The 20,421-nt window shown below is 44.1% G+C and overlaps 1 protein-coding gene and 1 pseudogene across 2 annotated transcripts in view; one reads left to right on the top strand and one right to left on the bottom strand.

Moving 5' to 3' along the window:
- SAXO1 (stabilizer of axonemal microtubules 1) overlaps nucleotides 1–20,421 on the bottom strand; it is a gene marked incomplete at both ends in the record, with an annotated part of 98,584 nt that overhangs the window by 29,817 nt on the left and 48,346 nt on the right. The gene's annotated exons all lie outside the window — the stretch shown is intronic.
- On the top strand, nucleotides 15,581–19,325 carry LOC308504689 (vigilin-like; annotated as a pseudogene). Its single transcript has one exon. The product of its transcript is annotated as a vigilin-like (transcript).

Here is a 20,421-nt window from a genome sequence, read left to right as displayed (position 1 = left end):
TTGATGGCTAGGTGAACAATTTGTAAAACACATACAGTTTACAGAGCTTGCCCATATGGTCTCATCTTATTCTTCCTGCAACCCAAACAGCTAACGAGGGCAGAGATTATTAACCTCCCACCAATATTCCAGACGAAGAAGCAAGGCCAGGGGATTCAAGGCTTGCTCAATCCCACAGAACCATCAGTGGGTAAAACCAGGATGAGGGCCAGATTTGCCGACTTCTCAAGATGCTCTTTTCATCATCCTATCAAATTCCTTTCAGAGGAAAATTCAAGTTGATCACTCATAATATGAGACACTTCTCTTCCCATAATCACAGAGCTTGGAGTTGGGGTTGTGTGGCCTCTGACTTACTACATTTAAGAGTAAATGGAAAAAAAAGAAAAGAAAAAAAAAGAGTAAATGGGACCCAATGAGCATGGACCTTACTTGGAAAGCAAGGAGAGAAAACAGGTGGATAAATGCCACAACCCATAAAACCCCAGATGTCTGGCTTGATGATTCAACATGTTAAATATCTCAGATAATTAATTAAGGTAGGAAGACAGCAATTATGCTATATGCCACATTAATTTCCACCAGCCAGCTGACATCAACCACTCAACATGTATTAATTTGTTTCATAATTTCTCCCTCCATGTTCCTCATTTTGCGTAAATAACAATGAAGGGCTGTGTTTTCAAAGCCTCTTTCTTGGGAATTATCAGGGACTGGCTAGGATTACCCTGAGCTGTCATCTCTGAGGTCATATTACCTTAAGCAGTAGTTCATAAAAGACTCTTCCTCTCTTCGCTTCAAGTGTGGGGAAAGAACTGGAAGTTCTGGGTGACTCTATAAATAAAACACTGGCCAACGGCTGAGGTGTACTCCCTGTGCACACCTACCTACATGTACATCACCTCAGCCCTAGATTTCTGCTTTGAGTTGCAGCAAGTGAACTGAGGAAACCTCGCGTGGGGCCAAAGGTCTAACGAGCAAAAAGGACTCCAGGTACAGCTGCGCTGCATCTTCAGAAACGGGGCCCAGTGTCTCTGGGGTATGCTCCTTCTGTCCTATATGGAGTTACTGAAATGCCTGGAAGCTGTCAAATGTCTGGTGTATTACCAGGCACTTCACAGTGTTTACATAGACGTCCCATTGCCTTGAGCCCCAAAAGTTGGTGCTGAGGTATCTTAGCCTCCATGTCAAGATGCTAAGTTCTCTTTCTGTCAAAATTTCTGGGGGTCTTTCCTCCTCTAACCACGGACCTGTCTCCATTCTGTGCATAATGGAGAAGAGATGGCTCCTATCAGCTCTGCCCTGCTCCAGTGTGAGGTGCCCCAGCCCTCCTACCCAGTAGCGTTTCCCCCCTTGACTGGCCACAGAAAGGAGCACTTTTGTCCTTATAGCAGCAAGTGGCAGCACAAGTGTGCAGACAGAAAGCTTGGAATCTAGTATCAGTACCTAATTCACACAGTGAGAATTGTCTCCAGCGCTCGCTCACAAGCTACCAACTTCACCGTCATAAACTGAGTACTGTTCCCCTTCCCCCTTCGCTGCTTGCTTCAGTTCTTGAAACCTTCAGAACTTCAACTGCTACCTCCTCCATCACAAAAGATTTTCCAGTGCTAATCTACATTTTTTTCTCTGCCTCCAATGAGTTCTTCAAAATTTGAGCCAAACCTCCTATAATGTCATTAAAGTAAAAGAAAAACAATTTAAACAATGAGTGGAATGATTTTAGAAAAACAGCCTATTGCACTAAATGCATTCCTTCGTGTGCCATAAATATTTTAAACAAGCATTTGATTCTTAGGGACCGATGTCAGTGTGACGGGACACCCTGTTCTCCCCTTCCCCAAAAATCAGGAGGCTGAATTTCAAGTTTAATTATTACCACAACTAAGTAGTTAGAACAAAATTACTTCACTGGGCTGTGTGTTCATAATGCAATATAACAAAGTGGTATCTGATTTCACTAATGATTTTTCCCATCATATGTTTAAAGGGAAAATTTTTAAGTTACCTCTTCCCAACTGTACTTTTTCAATATAGTCTTAACCCTACAAATTAAAGTTTACTAATAGTAACTTCACACTGATAGTCTGAAACCCACTCATTAAATAAAATATGACATTATGAAATGTTAGAGGCAATGTATTCTCTTATCACCAAACAAATATTCTGATTTTTATTGATTGCCTAATAACCAATAACAAAAGGTTTTGTTTCTTAATAAACACACAAAGATTCCTGGCATAAAAAAACCAAGTTACAGAAAGTGCACTTTTCTTTTCTTTTCTTTTCTTTTCTTTAGTTTATATGTTTGAGCTAAAATCAGAACTTGTTAAACCCCTTGGGCTTCTGGAAGAATGCAGAGGATTTAAAGAGCATTTCTTACTGGACCTCCCAGATGCCGGCAAAGTTCTAGGGAATGAGGAGGTGTTAGGAGAGAACAGGCAGATATACACACACGATGGGTGTTAACTCCATTCTTGATTTCTGGTAGAAGAGAAACCTTCTTTACAAAAAAGAGATTCACAAAAATAAAATTCTTGGCTCTCTATAATCTTTACAAAGTTACCCTCTTCTTTCTCTTTCTCATACCACTGACGACACAAATACCATACATTTTTATTAGACTGGCTGAAAACTGTTCTCTGTGGGGTCTTTGCCTTTTGTTCACAAAGGTATAAAGTTGTACACCAATAGATCTGTTCACTCTCCAAGAAAACAGTCTGAAAAGCTAACAGTTATTGAGCACTGACTAGATAGCAGGCAGAGTTAACTCTTTATCTGCCTTATCTCCCATAATCTTCACAATAACCGAAGGCATACAAAAGGCTCACAAGCTAAGGTCCTCAGTCAGACAGTAGAGAGCCTGGTGCTGTAAAAGATGCTCAGAGAACCAGCTCAGCTGCAAAAGACTCACAGGGGGCATTCATGAGGGAGTGGACCTGAGGTCTCGGTCTCTGAACCTCTGAGAAGCCTGAGGTACCAAGGATAGCCTCCCTAGCTTCTACCAAATTCCATCTCTTTCCGCATACTCTCACTTTTGCTCTTTCCCAACCTCTTTCTCCTCTTGGTGCCCTATACTAAGCTTCTAGTCCTTCAGGACCTATGGCAAAGACCATTTCCCACCCAGAGAACACTCACGGAGGCAAAGTTCACTGACAGAACATTGTGTCAGCAGCCCCAGGCACTAGGAATCCTACCGTCGGCACCCGGACAGAGGAAAAGTGACAACCACTTCCCATAAGCCCTCTCACTGACTTGAATCAGGTCATAAAGCCACCCCCAGCTGCCAGGGAGGCCAGGAAGTCAAGGGTCTGGCTTTTTCGGCCACGACAGTGGGCAACAGGCAAGAGAGATGAGGTTTGGGGAGGAGTATGAGTGGCCACCCAAAAGAATCTGTTCTCAAAGTGATTCTAACAAAATAAGGCATGTTTATAAGGTTTTGTCACTGTAGTACAGGTAGTTACCATGGTAAGGGTTAGTGAAAACTAATGGGATAGTAATGCGTTTTAAGAATCCACAAAACTAACATTCTGCATACTTATTTACAGCTATACACTAATAGAAAGGAATCATTGATTCTACAGCTCTACCGTGTTTCCCCAAAAATAAGACCTATCCTGAAAATAAGCCCCAGTTAAGATCGTCAGCCAGACGGATGCATTTAGTACGTTATGACGATGTTCCAGAAGAAGATGACATGACTGTATTTGAATAAATGTAGATTGTTGTACATGAAAAAATAAGACATCCCCTGAAAATATGCTCTAATGCGTCTTTTGGAGCAAAAATTAATATAAGACCTGGTCTTATTTTGGGGGAAATATGGTATAAGACCCGGTATTATTTTCAGGGAAACATGGTAGCACCTTTAGACTAGCATTCAACACAGTTGCCATAAAGTTGCACATCCCAGTAGAGTCAGACAACATGTCATGGAACTCTTCAAGCCAAATGGAATTTCAGAAAACACACAGGAACTAACTATTCTGGAGTGTTGCCTTATGTTATTAGTGTGTGCACACACGCACGAACCTCAAACAAAATGAAACCCAGACTGTGCCTTGTATTTGTACTCATCTTTACACCTCCTGATTAAAGGGCCCTAACGTGCCTGGTGCTATTCTGGACACCAAGACAAGCAGGCTGCCTCATCTGTCAACTGACTCCAGAGCAGAGTTTCATTCAATTCCACTGGCTGTTTTAGCAGGTATTCCCAAACTGGTCCATTTCCTCTGTAGCCTTCAAGCTACTACTTACAACAGTGAAAAGAAATAGAAATCTTCCTGGTGCTTTGATTATATCTATTCCATTCTCACCCTCAGACAATCCCAACATATCATTAACAAATTAAACAATACACAATAATAATACAAGTTTGTTTACTCGTTCATTTGCCTATTTATTCATTCATTCATACTGCATTCACAAAGCTCCTATTGCCATGTACAGTGTCATCTGTTAGGATTAGAAAGAAAAAGCACCTATGTCTTGCCTAAAAGCACATATCCATTACTTCCTATCTTCACTTCTTGACAATGGTGGCTCAGAATTCAACAATGTGGGGAGGCAGAGGAGACCCTTATGCCTTTTGAGGATATTGGTGGCAGTGTGACAGTCAAGACAGCAGGTAGGAAGGGGTGGGAGGTATGGAAGTGGCACACCAAAGAGGCAGCAAAAATCATCAGGAAGATTGGTTACTTTTATTTTCGAACAAATAAGTAAATACATTGAAAATAAAAGGAGCCAGTTTTCTCACTTTGAGAAGGGATCTCTGAACATGAAAAGAAGGCTAGAAAGACCTCGGAGTTGTTGGATTGGAATTGGGAGCAATGGTATGAACTGAGGGCCTTCCAGTATACATTCAGATATAGAAATAATAATTTTCTCTGTCTTTCTGTGTATGCACGTGTATCTATGTGTATTTCTATATATGCATGTGTGTGTATACAGGAGCAATGAGTACAGTGAGCAAGCAGATCTTGGTTCCTAAATATCATCCCTCACTAAAAGAAACCAGAGCTATTTGAAGAAGTTTCAGAGTTGAGGCATGGAAGTTTCAATACAAGATGAGCGTGGAACATCTGTGTCAGAAAACAAGGAAATGCTTAGTAAATGATGGGCATATGCCAAAAGGACATAAGAGGCAGAGAAGAAGTTCAAATTGGGAAGAGTTTGAGAATTAACATGATAGTAACAGGTTAAAAACCACTGAATAAAATAGAACCATGAGTCCACAGTGAAATAAAATAAATACATATGTAAATGAGAGAAGGGAATTTTCTTTCTTACAGTAGAAAGCCAAGTAATAAATGTAGAAGAAGTGGTAGAAATAGATCATCACTGTTTGACAACTTGTGGTGATAGTGGATGCAAGGTGGGAATCAATCATGGATACTACAGCTGATGGGTGATGTTTTGATGAGGAGCAGGATATTAGTATCATACAAGAATATCTCCCCACAATAATCAAATATAAAGGAAAATGCTGACTTTAGAATGGAGACACCTGGCAGATTCCAACTTGACCAGATGACCAAGGTTCACATCACCGTGATACGATGGGTCATCATCACGTACGTCTCAATGTGATGCAGCAGGAAGAGCTCAGCATCATGTCTGTGGTTCCCTCCCAACAGCACATAACCTGAGCAGATCATAAGGACACACTGGACAGACCCAGGTGGAAGGTCATCCTATATAATGAAAGGTTTGTCAAGGCCATGAGACATGGGGGAAAGGACTGAGGAATGGCTGCAGATTAGAGGATAGGAATGAGATGTGGTAACTAAATGCGATACAGGTTCCTAGATAGGATCCTGGACCACAGACACTGTTGGAACACTTGGAGAAATCTGAGTGGGTAGGTGTATTGTACAGTGAGTACTGTTGTATCCATGCTGACCTCCTGTGATTGGGTGGGTTGTACAATGATAATGCAGAAGGAGAGATCCTTGTTTTGGGCAGAGTCATCATGTAAGAAAAAGATGTGTATGTTTCCACGCGCATGTATAGAAAGAGAGAAAAGGTGACCAAAAATTGAGGTAAAATATTAACAATTGGGAAATCTGGGTGAGGTGAAGGGAACACAGAATTCTTTGCACTGTTTTTACAATTTTTTGGTAGGTTTGAGACCATTGTTTAGAAAGAAAAAAGAAAAGAAAATGTGTATAAGAAAGAGGACACTGACCCTGAAGACACACAGACCTGAGTTTAAATTCTAACTCAGTAATTTATTTCATCTATGACCCTAAGAAAATATTTGGAGGCTCAGTTGCAGCATTAAAAAAAAAGTAATTCCTGCTTGCACGTCACAGAATTGGTCTAAACTAGATAACCAATAATAACCATTTACTGAAGACTTACTGTATATGCTAACATTTTAGAAATACTATTTCTAAACCAGCCAATGACCTGGCATAACTATTATGATTCCCAATTTACAATATGAATAGCCTGAGACTCAGAGAAATGACATATCCTGTCTATTAGTAAACGAGCACAAAGTCAGCTTCAAAACCCCACCCTCTTTCTACTCATTGAGCCCACTCGACCTACTTCCTGGATGGGCAGTGCTTCTCAGTGTGTGTAGGATGTGGAAGGACATCAATCAATACTGACTTTTCGACCAAGTAGTCTAGTAGGAGAGCACACATATGGTGAAATGATTATAATATAATATGTTAATAATGCTAGGTATATACAGAATGCAATGCAAAACTAGAGAAAGAAGAAAGTGATTTTGTGAGGTCTGGCTAAGGGGGAAAAGGTAAGGAGCTTCCAAAGGCAGTGATACTTGAATCACGCTGAAGGATGAGGGAGCAATGGGAAACAAGAGGCAAGGGATTTCAGGCAGAAGTTAGGCAGATGCAGAGTCACGTGACAACGGGGATACTGAGGGAGGCAGTGCTTGGAGGGAGGATGCAGCCTGGGGAGTGGTAACTGATTCTGGACAGGTAGGCAGAAACCAGATCCGGAAAGGTCGTGTGGGCCATGCCTAGTTTACACCTTGTGCTTTTGGCTAGGGATGACGTGGCACGCCTGCTACCACTGCCTCTCCCCACATATGTCAGATATTAAAAACCACTGCACTTATTACGCTTCAGACAACCCACACTTCAGACAGCCATGACCAGCGCTTGGAATTGGCACCTGAAATAGAACCATTTGTGGCCCCTGCTCCAGGGGATGGGAGGCTTATAGGGTTTTGAACAGGTGACTGGTAAGATTGGCTCCGTGCATTACAAAGCTCAAGCAGGACAGTAGTGAGAACTGGTCAAGGAACAGACTGCAGACATAGTGACCAGTGAGAATGGTAGGTAGGTCAAAGGTCAAGGTGGTTCTTACTAAATGCTATTCTTGATAAATATTAAAATGTAACACAGTACGCAGATGCAGCTGTAAACAGGATGAGCTAGAAGAGGGACTAGGGATCCAACCAGGCAAGTGTAGCCAACTACAAAGAAGAAATCAACAGGTAATTAACCATTATATAGTGTATATAAGCAATGGCTAAGTAAGAGCTTTGAATGCCAATCCTGTCTCCTTTACTTGCTGCAAATAAATGAAACTGCCTAACGAGTTGTCTTGTTCTTGAATAGAACACCCCAAATGGTGAACCACTTGAGTTCGGTAGCAAGAAGGCCAATAGTCCTGTTGTATAAATAAGAGGTGCACATCCAAACAAAGTCAGAAATGGGGGCAACTTCAAGCTTTGGTTCAGTCCTTGTCAGAAGGCCTATTATGCTGGAGAAAGCACTTAAAGTGCTCTTCAAACAATAAAATCCAGCGCCCAGGACAAGCTGAAAGTTGTGCTCAGGGGACAGTGAGACCCAGGAGAAAGGACTGGAGTGGGAGTAAGCAAGCAGACAGAGAGAGACGTGAATACATTCACTGACCTCGAAATTCCATGCAAACACGGTTGCAAACTGACCACAGCAGTTACTGTAACACCCTAGATACCATCAGGCTATTAGTCATTTCCTCCAACGTTTAGGTGCTCGGTGGAAATATTATTAAAAGGCAATTAGTCACAGTTTCTTGAAAAAGACATATGATATTTAAGTACATAAGTTAAAACGCACACATCGATACACCCATGTGGACACACAGACGTGACACAATTAGGAAGCATTCCAATGCAGAATATGGGGCAAGAAACTGGTTTCTTGATTTTGAGGAGCAGTTGAGTGTTGGGTGCAGTAGAAAAAGTACTGTAGAGAACTGGATTTCATTTCGGCCTCAGTTTCCTTGACTGAAAAAAGTCAGAGGACTGAAAAGATAATCTCTTTTAACATCATAGCTGACTTCGAACTCTCCTCTCAGAAGAAAATAGCAGAGAGGTCTGGGAGAGACTTCTTGCTATGACTGCAAGAAATTCAGGCTACATCCTTCCGTGTGCAGATCTGGTGAGGGCAGCAACTCACATCGGATCCAGAAACGTGGTAATACGATTGAGAAAACTGAAAACACATTGTAAGTGAAAGCCTGGGGAGAATACAACAGTGCGCTTTAAGACGCTGACTGTTTTTGAAATAAAACTTTAAAACATGCCATAAAAAGCAACTATTCCTCTGGGGGAAGAGTGGCCTAAAGTGTCTTTGATTGTAACGATGGGAAAGACTTTCATCTGCGCTCTTTACGAGGTTAATTGTAACTCTCCCCCCAAGCTCAGAAACCCTTTTCTGAATCTTGTGGTTGTAACCTGACACGCTGCATGATAAACGTTCATTTTTCAACAGGCACATTCCAAAATGGTAAAATGTATGGCTCAGAAAGCAGTCAAATGAGTGAAAGCTGATAAGAGGCTCTATTTTTGCTAGCCTGTGTGCGGACACGCGCACACACACACAGCCTGCCGACCTCCAAGTACATCCAGTGGCGGTCCTTTATCTTTTGGACTTCAGCTCTTCTAAGCCATCAAGCTTCACCAGAAAGGACACGGCAAACCCACAGAAATGTGAAACTCTTAGCACAATGCCTGGCGCGTGGTACTCCCTCGATAGCGCATAACCGTTATCTTATCCTCCTTTCTGTTCATTACTGCTGATGAATTATGACTCTGCTAGTCATTGACAGAAATGTATTCCCTCCAATGAGGTCATCTTCTTGGAATATATAACCACTAAAACCCCCTATGGAATGCTGTTGGGGTTGCCTTCTTTTACAAACCGGCATGAGACACTTACCATAAATTTGTTGTCTATAGGAATGGAAAAACCTACCACATTGCTTTTCACAGTTCTTTTAGATACAAGACCTCAACTGAAAACTGTGGTTCATACTTTCTTCCCATATGCTAATAGGAATTAATCTCCTGCTAGACTTCCATGGCTCCCTCATGGCAGGCTTACTAATAATAATTATGTGTTACCATTTATTGATCATTTACCACATGCCAGGCATAGCGCTAATAGCTTTTCTGCTTATTCGCTTCTTTTGTCTTCATGACAACCCTGTGACGTGCTGCTGCTATTATCCTCATCTCCATCAGGTATCTGAGGCTTGGAAAGGTTAAGTTATCCAAGATCATTCATTCATTCAGGGAGGTACATAGCTGGTAAGGCCTGGGAACACACACTTGAACCAGATGTTTCTAAATCCAACGTGTGTGTTAATATTTTCCACTAGATTGTAATTACTACATAAAGGGTTCTTAACGTAGGATCCTTAAATGAACTTTAGGAGATCCATGAGGCCCTGGAACTTGTATGTAAAATAATGTGTGTATGTACACATTTTCCTTGGAAAAAGTCCAAAACTTTTACCATATTTTGGAAGAGTCCAGGACTCAAAAAAAGCAACACACACAGACAGACTCTGGTGGGGCCATATCTTATCATCTTTGTATTCTGCATTATCACATCCATCACTGTCCTCCGCACCCAGAAGCAGTGCATATACGTGACAGGTATTTGAACCAGTGTCCAATTGACCCAGTTCTCTTCTCTGGTTCTTTCTTGCTCATTCCATCCCTCCCTCAGCCCATGGAGATGCCGTGAGAGTGATGACTTTTTTAAGGCTCTGTTTTAAGCTATACACATGTGAGAGCTCCATCAGCACAGTTCCAGGGCCCAGTCTTTCACGCTGTTGCACTTCACAGCCTCACACTGTGAAAGAGCAAACGGGACCCCACCCTGCCCCATCATCCCAGAAAACTAAACATCTGCTTCTTCTGGCCCAAAGAGCTCGCCTGCTGAGGAGGAGATGCCCAGCACACCTGGCCCTTCCTGCTTGAGCTCCAGCTCCATTTTCAGGGTCAGCTGTCAAGTAATCCTCTGCTTTATAAACAATCTCACATTTTAATAAAAGCCATTGTGCAAGGTGAGCTTTTGCAATATGTGGGTCATATGAAGTGGGTTTTCAGTCTGCAGCTGCACTTGCAGATGCCCCACTTTCTAATTGAACCGTCTGCAATGGCTATGAAAATAATAACCCATTATTGCACTTTGGGCATGCCTACTGTGTGCCAGGTACTGTTCTAGCTGCTTCCACCCATCATCCTGCAATCCACACAATAGCTTAGACAAATCCCATCAACATTTTGTGGATGGAGAACCTGAGATTCTATCACAGAGGTTAAATAATTTGCTCAAAAGCTGAGCTCTGACCCCATGTTGGGGTGACACCAAAAGTCTTACACTTCCCCATTTCTCCCTGCTTCCTTTTTTCCATGGAGCCAAAATTACCCTCTTTTTAAAGAAAGTCTCCTTGAGTTGTAAAACAGGAAAGACTTCCAGGCCTTAGCCTCTTAAGTAGCTGCAAAATAATATCATTTCATAGCACTACACTAAAATGGGCTAGCATAGAATTTTTGCTTTTCACTCTTCACAAATAAAGGTAAGAAAAAATTACTATATGTCTTAAAACTATTCTAGATGTTTTATTAAAAGTCATTTTGAATCCTACTATTCAATTATATTCAACAAATAATGGGTATCAAGGCATTCGGCTAGACCATGGACAGACCCCAAAAGACTACGACAGTCTTAGCCCCTACCCAATGGATGTTCCAATGAATTGAGCAGATTAATATACAAATTGTTTAGTATACTACTAAAATAACAGAGGAAGAATTTCATAGAAGGCTAATGGACCTTCGAGAAAGGAAATAGTACACACTTGTTTTCATGTAGGGGGAGAAGAGGAAGGTACATGATAAATTCAGGCTTCATGAGGAGATCTCGTCAGAGCTGAGACTGGGCAGGCTTTGCAAGTCAGGGATGAGTGGACAAAGCTGAAAGGGCATGCCGGAAGTGAAGGATCTGAGCAAAGGCTCAGGGAGGAAAAGGCACAGGAGCTTGATGGGATGTTCTAGAGCTCCTTTGGCTAGATCGCTTGGACTGGGATAGGCATGAAGCTGGGGACTGCACTGGGAAGCTGACTTATTGGCTTGCTTTTGTGAGGACAATGAGCAAGAGTTCAACTAAGGTTCTGGATTGGAAGAGTGACCCGATCCACAATATTTTCAGAAGACTAATCTGGCAGTAGGGTATGGACTAAAGGGAAAAGAGTCTGAAAGTAGGGAGACCAATTACAGTTATCTGGTTGTGAGATGAAGGCCTAAACTAGGGTGTGGAAGAAGGAACGTGACGAGTTAAGAGACACTGCACCGGGATTCAGTGATAGAGAACTCAGAGGACTGAAAAAAAGGAAATTCCCCACCAGACCAACACTGCCCAAAATGGGGCGGTTAGATTGGCAGTTTGCTTGAGAAAAGACAGGATTTCAGTTTTTTGAACTTCCTGATTAACTCACGTGTTTACATATTAGGATTAACAAATTAGAATAATTACAAAGTTTAATCATTTACTGGGAAGCCTGAAAATTGGGTTATGCTAGAGTCATTTTTATGCTGCGAGGTTGCTAAGCTCATTCATAAAGTTGTTTTCTGGCACATTTTGGCTAAAGCTCTCAGAATCCACAGTAGGAACTAAGGTACTGCTTGGGAGTGTGTGTTTAAAGCACACAAATCACAAGTATAGTGGGAAGGGATACATGGCTGTGGTAGGTTGTATTTGGAATCTATAGTTTGAAAGGAAGCTTCAGGAGATGAAGAAGTCAAGTTTTAGCAGCTCATTAATCCTCCAGACCCACCGAAACTGGTATGTGAGCTCACTAAACACCAAGCTCGTAAGGAAGGCCTTGACAGAGGGGGAGTCTTGTCCCCAGCCCCCCCTGAGCAGCTGAGGGAGGGAGAGGAGGGTGACTTGTACAGCGCCTCAAGGAAAGTCTCCCACCCTGGCTGCACCAAGCTTGCCTTTTGGGAATTTTCCAGATACTTGCAAGCAACCTGAGGTGGACTAGTGTAACAAACTTTTAAAATCTATAGTTTTTTGTAATATTAAATAATAGCACTACGTTTGATTTGTGGGAGAAGGTTCACATACAGAGGGTACCAAAAAAAAGTATACACATTTTAAGAAAGGAAAAAAACTGTATTAAAATTGTAATACTCACTATACTCATATACCAATAACAAAAGATGAATACAAGTCACAATTGACTTCTGCAATTACAAGAGGTGCTCAAAGTGGTTACCATGAGCATAATTGTAATACAGTTTTTTTCTTTCTTAAAATGTGTATACATTTTTTGGCACCCTCTGCATTTTTTTTTTTAATTCCAAAAACAAAACCCACTATTGAAAGGTTGGAAAGTACGGAAAGGTATAAAGAAAAAAAGAATAACTCACTCAGAACTCTACTACGTACCCATCAGTTAACATTTTGGTATATTACTTTCCAGTCTTTTAACATTTGCATTTTTAACAGAGTCAAGAGATTTTAAGCTTTAAAATGTGATTATCCTGTAGGGCATTATCTAAGAGCTAAGGGCTTGTGAAATTCAAATCGGACCAACCACTAGCCCAACACCTGACAGCAGAGCAGGTGTAAAGTGTTAAACCAACTTCAAAGACTTTCCTACGAACCTCTGGAAATGGATATGATGACATCTACAAGAAATCACTTTAACAGAAATGCTTCTCTTCTATGCTTCTAGGTTTTTTCTTTGCAGTGGTGTTAATTAAACAGCTTGCTAATGGAAAGGAGGGGAAAAAAGGAAATGACAACCTCCACTCACTCCTGTTCTTAATCATGAAATACTCCATAGTATTTTCATAACAACACTTTCACATCCACATTATTTGGAGTAAGCAAGGCTGGTCCACACCAATTTCCAAACAAGTCTGGAAATTGAGGCAAATAGAGGGCAAGTGATTCTTCTAAGGTCATACAGGTGGTTGGTGGCAGAGCCAGGACTGGAACTCAGGCTTCTTGCCCCCTCCACCCCTTCCAGTAGGGCCCCCTGAGCAGGAGAAGGGGCCAGACCACAGCTTCTCACGCCATCTGGAACCCTGTCTGAGTCAGCATGATACTAGTAATTTCAGCCATTTCACTAGACTGGCGGGCAAAAACAAAGATTCGGTCTCCCTTTCTGTGCGTCCATGTATTTCTCAAATGTTTTGTCAGATATTCACAAACCGGAGTACTAACTCATGAGCCCCTCGTATGTATCAGGAGCTCTACCAAAATGCTATCACATGTAATCCACAAGGAGCATGGGACTTGCTTTATAATTATTAACAACAAAAAAAGGGACTCAGCAACTTGGCCAAGGTCCTACAGTAAACGCCAAAATGAGGATTCTGACTCAGCTCTGCCCAACTCGGAAACCTTTTTCCTCTACATTTTGCCACACTCTTGATGTGCAGAGGCATTCGGCTGCTGAAGGCTGAGTGAGCTAGAGATTGTCCCCACGGGAGAAGGAAACCCCATGACAGGACAGACTCCCTGCCCCACGGGCCTCTCAGGACATACCAGGGAGGCCAGCACCCATGACAGCCCCCTCTCATGTGTCACCTCGTTTCCTCACTGCATTCTGAGAACCAAAGAACATCACTCACAAGGATAGCCTGCAGGGTAAGGACACAAGAGCCCTCTCCACCCAGCTCAGCCCAGACGAGCCACAGGCCACAGCATGAAGATGCCCAAGCCCCGAAGATACAGTTGTCCCTAAATGTGGAGAAAATGTGAACCATGTAATGTGAGACATCAAAACAAGGAAACATCTCACTACAAAATTGAGCTTGATGGACTGAGATGTCATATGTTTTGGAATTCCACAGCAATTTTTACTGAGTAATAAAAATGCCCCTCCCCAAAGAGAGCACGCAAAGAAGCCCCAAATCTGGGGCCCTGGCAGGAGCTCTGATAAAGGAGAGCAGGCAACCTGTCTCCTAGGAAAACCTCTACAAAGTACACTGGGGTGAGAGCTCCTACACGACAGTCCTTCGGCGTTGGTTGACTTTCCTTGGAGTCGCCATGGCAGTGGGGGTCGGGAGCGGGACCCGGAGCACAGGTGTCCTTCAGGTGACTTTGGGCATATAACATCAACACAGGAGAGAAAGCAATCGCACGAAGGTGAGCAAGGCAATTTGGCTGAATTTCACTGAGACAGATGAACTTTTTCACCAAAGCTATTCCATTCCCCTACCTGAACTTGCTGGATTTTGAGATGTCGAAAAGAACGGCTTTTGAAGATTCACTAAGCAGTACCTTGGTAACCTTTCCTTAATTCATTCCTTGAACTTCTATATACCAAGTCTGTGATACTTTATGGAGATACAAATTAAAGGCTATAGTCCTCAACCTCAAAGAGCTCAAAGTCCAGTCAAGACCAACAAGTATTAATGCCATTAAGTAACTGCTCTGATGGCTGTATTTACATAAAGCTCAGTGGAAACTCATTGAGCAACTAAATCAGCAGAGGAAGTCAGGGAGGGCTTCAAAGAAGAGGTGGCATGTACACTAAGGAGAGCTGCCAGATGTGTTATGGGAGACTGGGTTCTTGGTATCGTCACAGGAAAAAATTCAAGGAAATACTGAATAAGTCATGCAAACAAAGCCAAGCAAGCAATGTATTTATTAAAGGAAAAGAAACAGTACACTCTCAAAATGGCATGAGAATGGGCAGGCCCAGAAGAAAAGCAACTGCACTGAAGAACGAAGAGACAGGATTTTATTAGAATGAGGGCACAAAATATTCAAGTGTTAGGGGAGGCATCACAGGCGTTCCCATGGTGGGTCCTTGCTGACCACTCCTTCCTGATGGGAGGAAGGATTCCCTTGTCCTTACTTGGCCCTTGTTGGAACTGTCATGGAGACCCTTGGCGGGTTGTGGGGGGGGAGTGGGGAGAGAGAATCTTTCCCTGCAATGCTAATAGTATTATAATCCATTACAATTAGCTGTAGCTGCACCTTTTCTTAAGAATGATCTAATCTCCTCTTTCCTTTGTCTCCCCTCACATCCTCCTTCCTTTCTTCCCTGCTCTCGCCCCACAGCCCTGTTCTTTCTGCCTACAGTAATAGATGGACCATTAGCAGGAAAGACATCCAGGGAAGAAAGAAAAACAAGTGCATCGGAGCAGAATGCAGGGAACCTCAGAAAGGCCAGCTTATCCCCCTGGCGGGCGGCAAGCCACTGCAGGTAGGCTGACAGAGGTGGCCTCAGGATGGGCTTTCCGGCTACTGACCATTTTGCTGTGGCTCACTCAGGACTGTGTGTAGATGCTGGATCTACCATGAGCACCTTGGCAGTTTTGACCCAAGAGAGCTTTGCTGAACACCGAAGTGGACTGGCTCCACAACAAATCAAAGTTGCCACTTTAAATTCAGAGGAAGAGAGTAACTCTTCAACCTGCTCCCTGAGAAATGCTTTCCCCCCAACTCCCTGAGAAAGTAGCTTGTTTGGAAATTGCCCAGGAACATGCCAGTGCCTGGAGTAACAAGATCCGACCCATCAAGTCTTCTGTCATCACTCAGGTGTTCCATGTATCCCTGGAGGAGAAAAAATATAAGGACAGGAACCAGTTTGGAGAAGGTAAACAAGTAACAATCTGCCTGGAGATCATGCAGAGGACTGCACTCACCTGGAGCTGTCTCTTGCCATAGACCAGGGCCTCTCCCTCATGGTCTCTGGGAAGCTGAATGCTGTCATGAAAGTCCAGAATGGTGGTGTTGCTAGACTATAGACGCTGGCCTCAGCAACTGCTGCCATTCCCAAAGAGCACCATTGCTTTGTTATTGGCACAAATGGAGAGAAACTGCAAGACTTGGAGCTAAGACCTGCAACCCAAACCTAGATCCCATGACCAGATGGCGTGAGCAACCACCTCAGGATCACGAGCGCCTGAGAGGGTGCAGAGAGGTCATGTTCATCTTTGCCGCACAGGACTGCTGGGGAGAGGCTGGAAGTGGAAAAGGCTTTCCCCCCCGTTCATTGGTGGGCCTTATAATCGACTGGTCAGTGAGATCATGCAGGAGACAGGCACACATATCAACATCCCCCCACCCAACATCAACCGGAGGGAAATCGTCTTCACAGGAGAGAAAGAACCATTCGTGCAGGCCGTGACTCGAGTCAAGAAGATTTATGAAAAGAAGAAAAAAAAGACCACAACCATCGCAGTGGAGGTGAAGAAATCCCAGCACAAATATGTCATCGGACCCAAGGGCAATTCCTTGGAAGAGATCCTGGAAAGAACTGGTATTTCTGTGGATTTCCCACCCTCAGACAGCATCTCCCTGATTGATACTTCAAGGTGAGCCTGAAAAGCTAGGGCAGTTGCTGACTGAAGTCTAGGCCAAGACCATCAGCTTCACAGTCTCCTCTGATTCCGCTCCTTCCTGGCTTCACCATTTCATCGTTGGCAAGAAAGGGCAGAACCTGGCCAAAATCACTCAGCAGATGCCAAAGGTTCACATCGAGTTCAAAGAGGGTGAGGACAAAATCAGCCTGGAAGGCCCCACAGAGGACGTAAATATGGCCCAGGAACGGACCGAAGCCATGGTGAAAAGATGAGTCACTGGATGGACTACGTGGAGGTCAACACTGACCACAAGTTCCTCAGGCATCTCACTGGGAAGAGCGGAGCCAACATCAACAGAATCAAAGACCAAGACAAGGTGTCTGCACATCACTCCTGACAGCGAGAAAAGCAACCTGATCTGCATCGAGGAGGGCATGCAGGGTGTGCAGCAGGCCAAGGGGGAGCTGCTGGAGCTTTCCTCTCATGTGGAACACAAGCACACCAGGGACCTCATTGTGGAGCAGAGGTTCCACTGCACAATCATCAGGCAGAAGGGCAAGCACATTCGTGAGATTCGCAACAAGTTCCCAGAAGTTATCATCAACTTCCTAGACCCAGCACACAAAAAAAGATATTGTCCAACTCAGAGAGCCCAAGAATGAGGTGGGAAAATGCACAAAATGCTTGCAAAATATGATGGCAGATTTGGTGGAAAATAGTTATTCAATCTCTGTTCCCATCTTCAAACAGTTTCACAAGAACATCATTGGTAAAAGATCCGTGAAGAAAGCAACACCAAGATTGACCTTCCAGCAGAGAACAGCAATTCAGAGACCATTGTCATCACAGGCAAGCGGGCCAACTGCAAGGCCACCCAGAGTCATATCCTGTCTACCCAGAAATACCTGGCCAACATAGCTGAGGTGGAGGTCTCGATCTCTGCCAAGCTGCACAACTCCTTCATTGGCGCAAAAGGTCACCTGATCCCCCATCATGGAGGATTGTAGTGGTGTCCACAGTCACTTCCCTGTGGAAGGTTCAGGGAGCAACACAGTTGACATCAGGGGCCTTCCTCAGATGTGGAGAAGCCAAGAAACAGCTCCTGCACCTGGCAGAGGAGAAGCAAACCAAGAGTTTCACCACTGACATCCACACCAAACCAGAGTACCACAAGTTTGCCAGAGTACCACTGGCAAAATCTGCAATGTGTGTGACACCACTGGAGTCCGCATCCTATTCCCAATGGCTAAGGATACAGATCAGGACCTGATCACCATCACAGGGAAAGAGGAGGCTGTTCAGGGAGGCCCAGAGCAAGCTGGAGGTCCTCATCCAGAACCTGGATAATGTGGTTGAAGACTGCATACTGGCAGACCTTAAGCACAACCTTCATTTTGTTATCCAAAGAGGTCAAGTCTTACAGGAGATTGCTAAAGAGTATGGTGGGGTGATGGTTAGCTTCCCGTGGTCCAGCACACAGAGTGACAAAATCACCCTCAAGGGTGCCAAGGACTGTGTAGAGGTGGCCAAGAAGCTTATTCAGGAGATCATCGAGGACCTGGAAACCTCATATGGACCATATCTCAGAAAGTCCATCGATCTGTCACGGGCCCCAAAGTTTCCAGCATCCATGAGATTACTCAGGGCTATAATGTGCAAACTAAATTCCCACACAATGAGGAGAAACCAGTTCCAAGTGTACAGCAAGCCGTCCAGGAGAATGGCAATAATGCCAGGGAGGGGAGAGACGATGACCCTGGCTCTCCAAGGAGGTATGACATCATCATCACCTCTGGCAGGAAGGAAAAGTGTGAGATCGCCAACGAAGCCCTTGCGGTGCTGTCCTTGTCCCCATTAAGGTGGACGTGCCCTTTGACCTTCATGGTACATCATCAGGCAAATGGGAGCAGGATCCATAGGATAATGGACAAGTTGGAAGTGAACATACATGTCCTGGCCCCTGAGCTGCAGTCCAACATCATCGCCATTACAGGCCTTACTACATATCTGGACTGGGCCAAGGCCAGACTGCTGGAACATGTGAGGGAGCTGCAGGTGGAGCAGGTGGGCTTTAAAGAGTTTTAAGCTGAGCATCATTGTAGACCCTAAATACCATCCCAAAATTATTGGGAGAAAGGGGGCAGTGATTACCCAAATCCTCTTGGAGCATGACGTGAACATCCAGTTTCTTGATGAGGATGATGGGAACCAGCCCCAGGGTACGAAAAGAACACAGAAGCTGCCCAGGACGCCACATTGAAAACTGTGGGTGAACTAGAACAGCTAGTTTCTAAGGATGTCCCACTACACTGCCACGTTCACGCCCGCATCACTGGTGCCCGTGGCAAAGCCATTCACAGAATCATGGATGAATTCAAGGTAGACATTTGCTTCCTGCAGAGCAAGTCTTTAAACCCCAACTGAGTCACTGACAAGGCTCCCAGAGAAAGTGGAAGAAGCCATTACCCACACCCTAAACCTGAAGGAGGAATAGCTGATCGACATGGTGGACAGTGACATGTGGCAGTTGTACATGAAGCCACCAGCCCACGAGGAGCCCAAGGCACCGTGCAAGGGCTTTGTGGTGTGGTACGCTTCCTGGGCTGCCAACAGCAGCAAGAAGGCTCCTGATATGAGCAGCTCTGAGGAATTTCCCAGATTTGAAGCTCAGGGGACCCCCCCCCAAGACTCTATGTTGGGTCCCCAAATGATGATCAAAAAGCAGAAACCTCTCTAGCCTACTGACCTAAACCCCACCACACATGGTTTCTCTCAATCTGACCCAGCAGCTGGGCCCTCTGTAAATTTTTGATGCTCCCCCCTCCACAAGGTATCACAGTGAAGTTGGGGTGCTCGGCACTGTGTGCGGCCAGTTCCCAGGCTTGGCCAGAACTGGGCACGTGCTCAGGACCTGACACTGCTCTGAGAGGGCTCCCCACTGCTATAAATACTAACTGAGGTAATTGGACATTTCACAATAAGCTTCCTGGTCCACCCAATTATGTCAATAAGGCTCCCACCTCCCCTCTGAGAGCTCCACAGCTGTGGCTGTGTCGATCTCCTATGTCATGACATCAGTAAAGACATTTCTTAACTTTATAAAAGCCAAAATAAAAACAAGAGAGAGAGCAAAGTTACAGAGGTATATTTCTGAAATTACAAATAGTCCTATATTCCTAGAATGTAAAATGACAAGTGAGAAGTGGACTTGTAGGACTTTCAACAACAAAGAAGTTGTCATTTTATGCTGTAGGTGATGGAGAACGTCAGATGAATTCCAAAAGGGAGGGAAGAAAAGGCCAAGCATCTTTAAAAGATCGCTCTGGCCTCAAGGTGAAGGGTGGATTGGAGACAGCAAAGAGGTCTGTTGAAGCTATGGTACCAGAGTAAGCAAGATATGAGGGATCCTGAAGCAGGTATGGGTATCAGGAGTGGAGAGCAAGGACTGACAAGAGATGTTAGCAAGTAGAATTGTCAAAACTTGGAACATCTGCACACTCTTCGGTGTTCTCTGCTGTTAATGGGCCCAGGCAGGCCTCCCTTTAGCATTTCTAGTGGAAACCCGGATGTTGGAAATTTAATTACATACAGTAGGGCGATTGTAGCTGGATTTCACAGAGAAGTGAGATTCATTTTGTCAGCTAAACAGAGCAGCAATGGGCTTGGGTTATGAGGCTCCCTGACTGTACCTCCTGGCACAGCTGCCTGAAGGACTGAGACCCTGCAGCTCAAAATGGGGCCCAGAGGCCTCCTATAAGGAGAAGAGGTGAGAGTATCCACCACTTTCTGTCTCTGTCTCCCCTGCCCTTTCTGTTCCGGCAGCTGCATTCCAA

This window comes from Rhinolophus hipposideros (assembly GCF_964194185.1).
Source record: "Rhinolophus hipposideros genome assembly, chromosome: 11".
Lineage (NCBI taxonomy): Eukaryota > Metazoa > Chordata > Mammalia > Chiroptera > Rhinolophidae > Rhinolophus > Rhinolophus hipposideros.
This window is presented reverse-complemented; position numbering and strand designations above follow the sequence as displayed.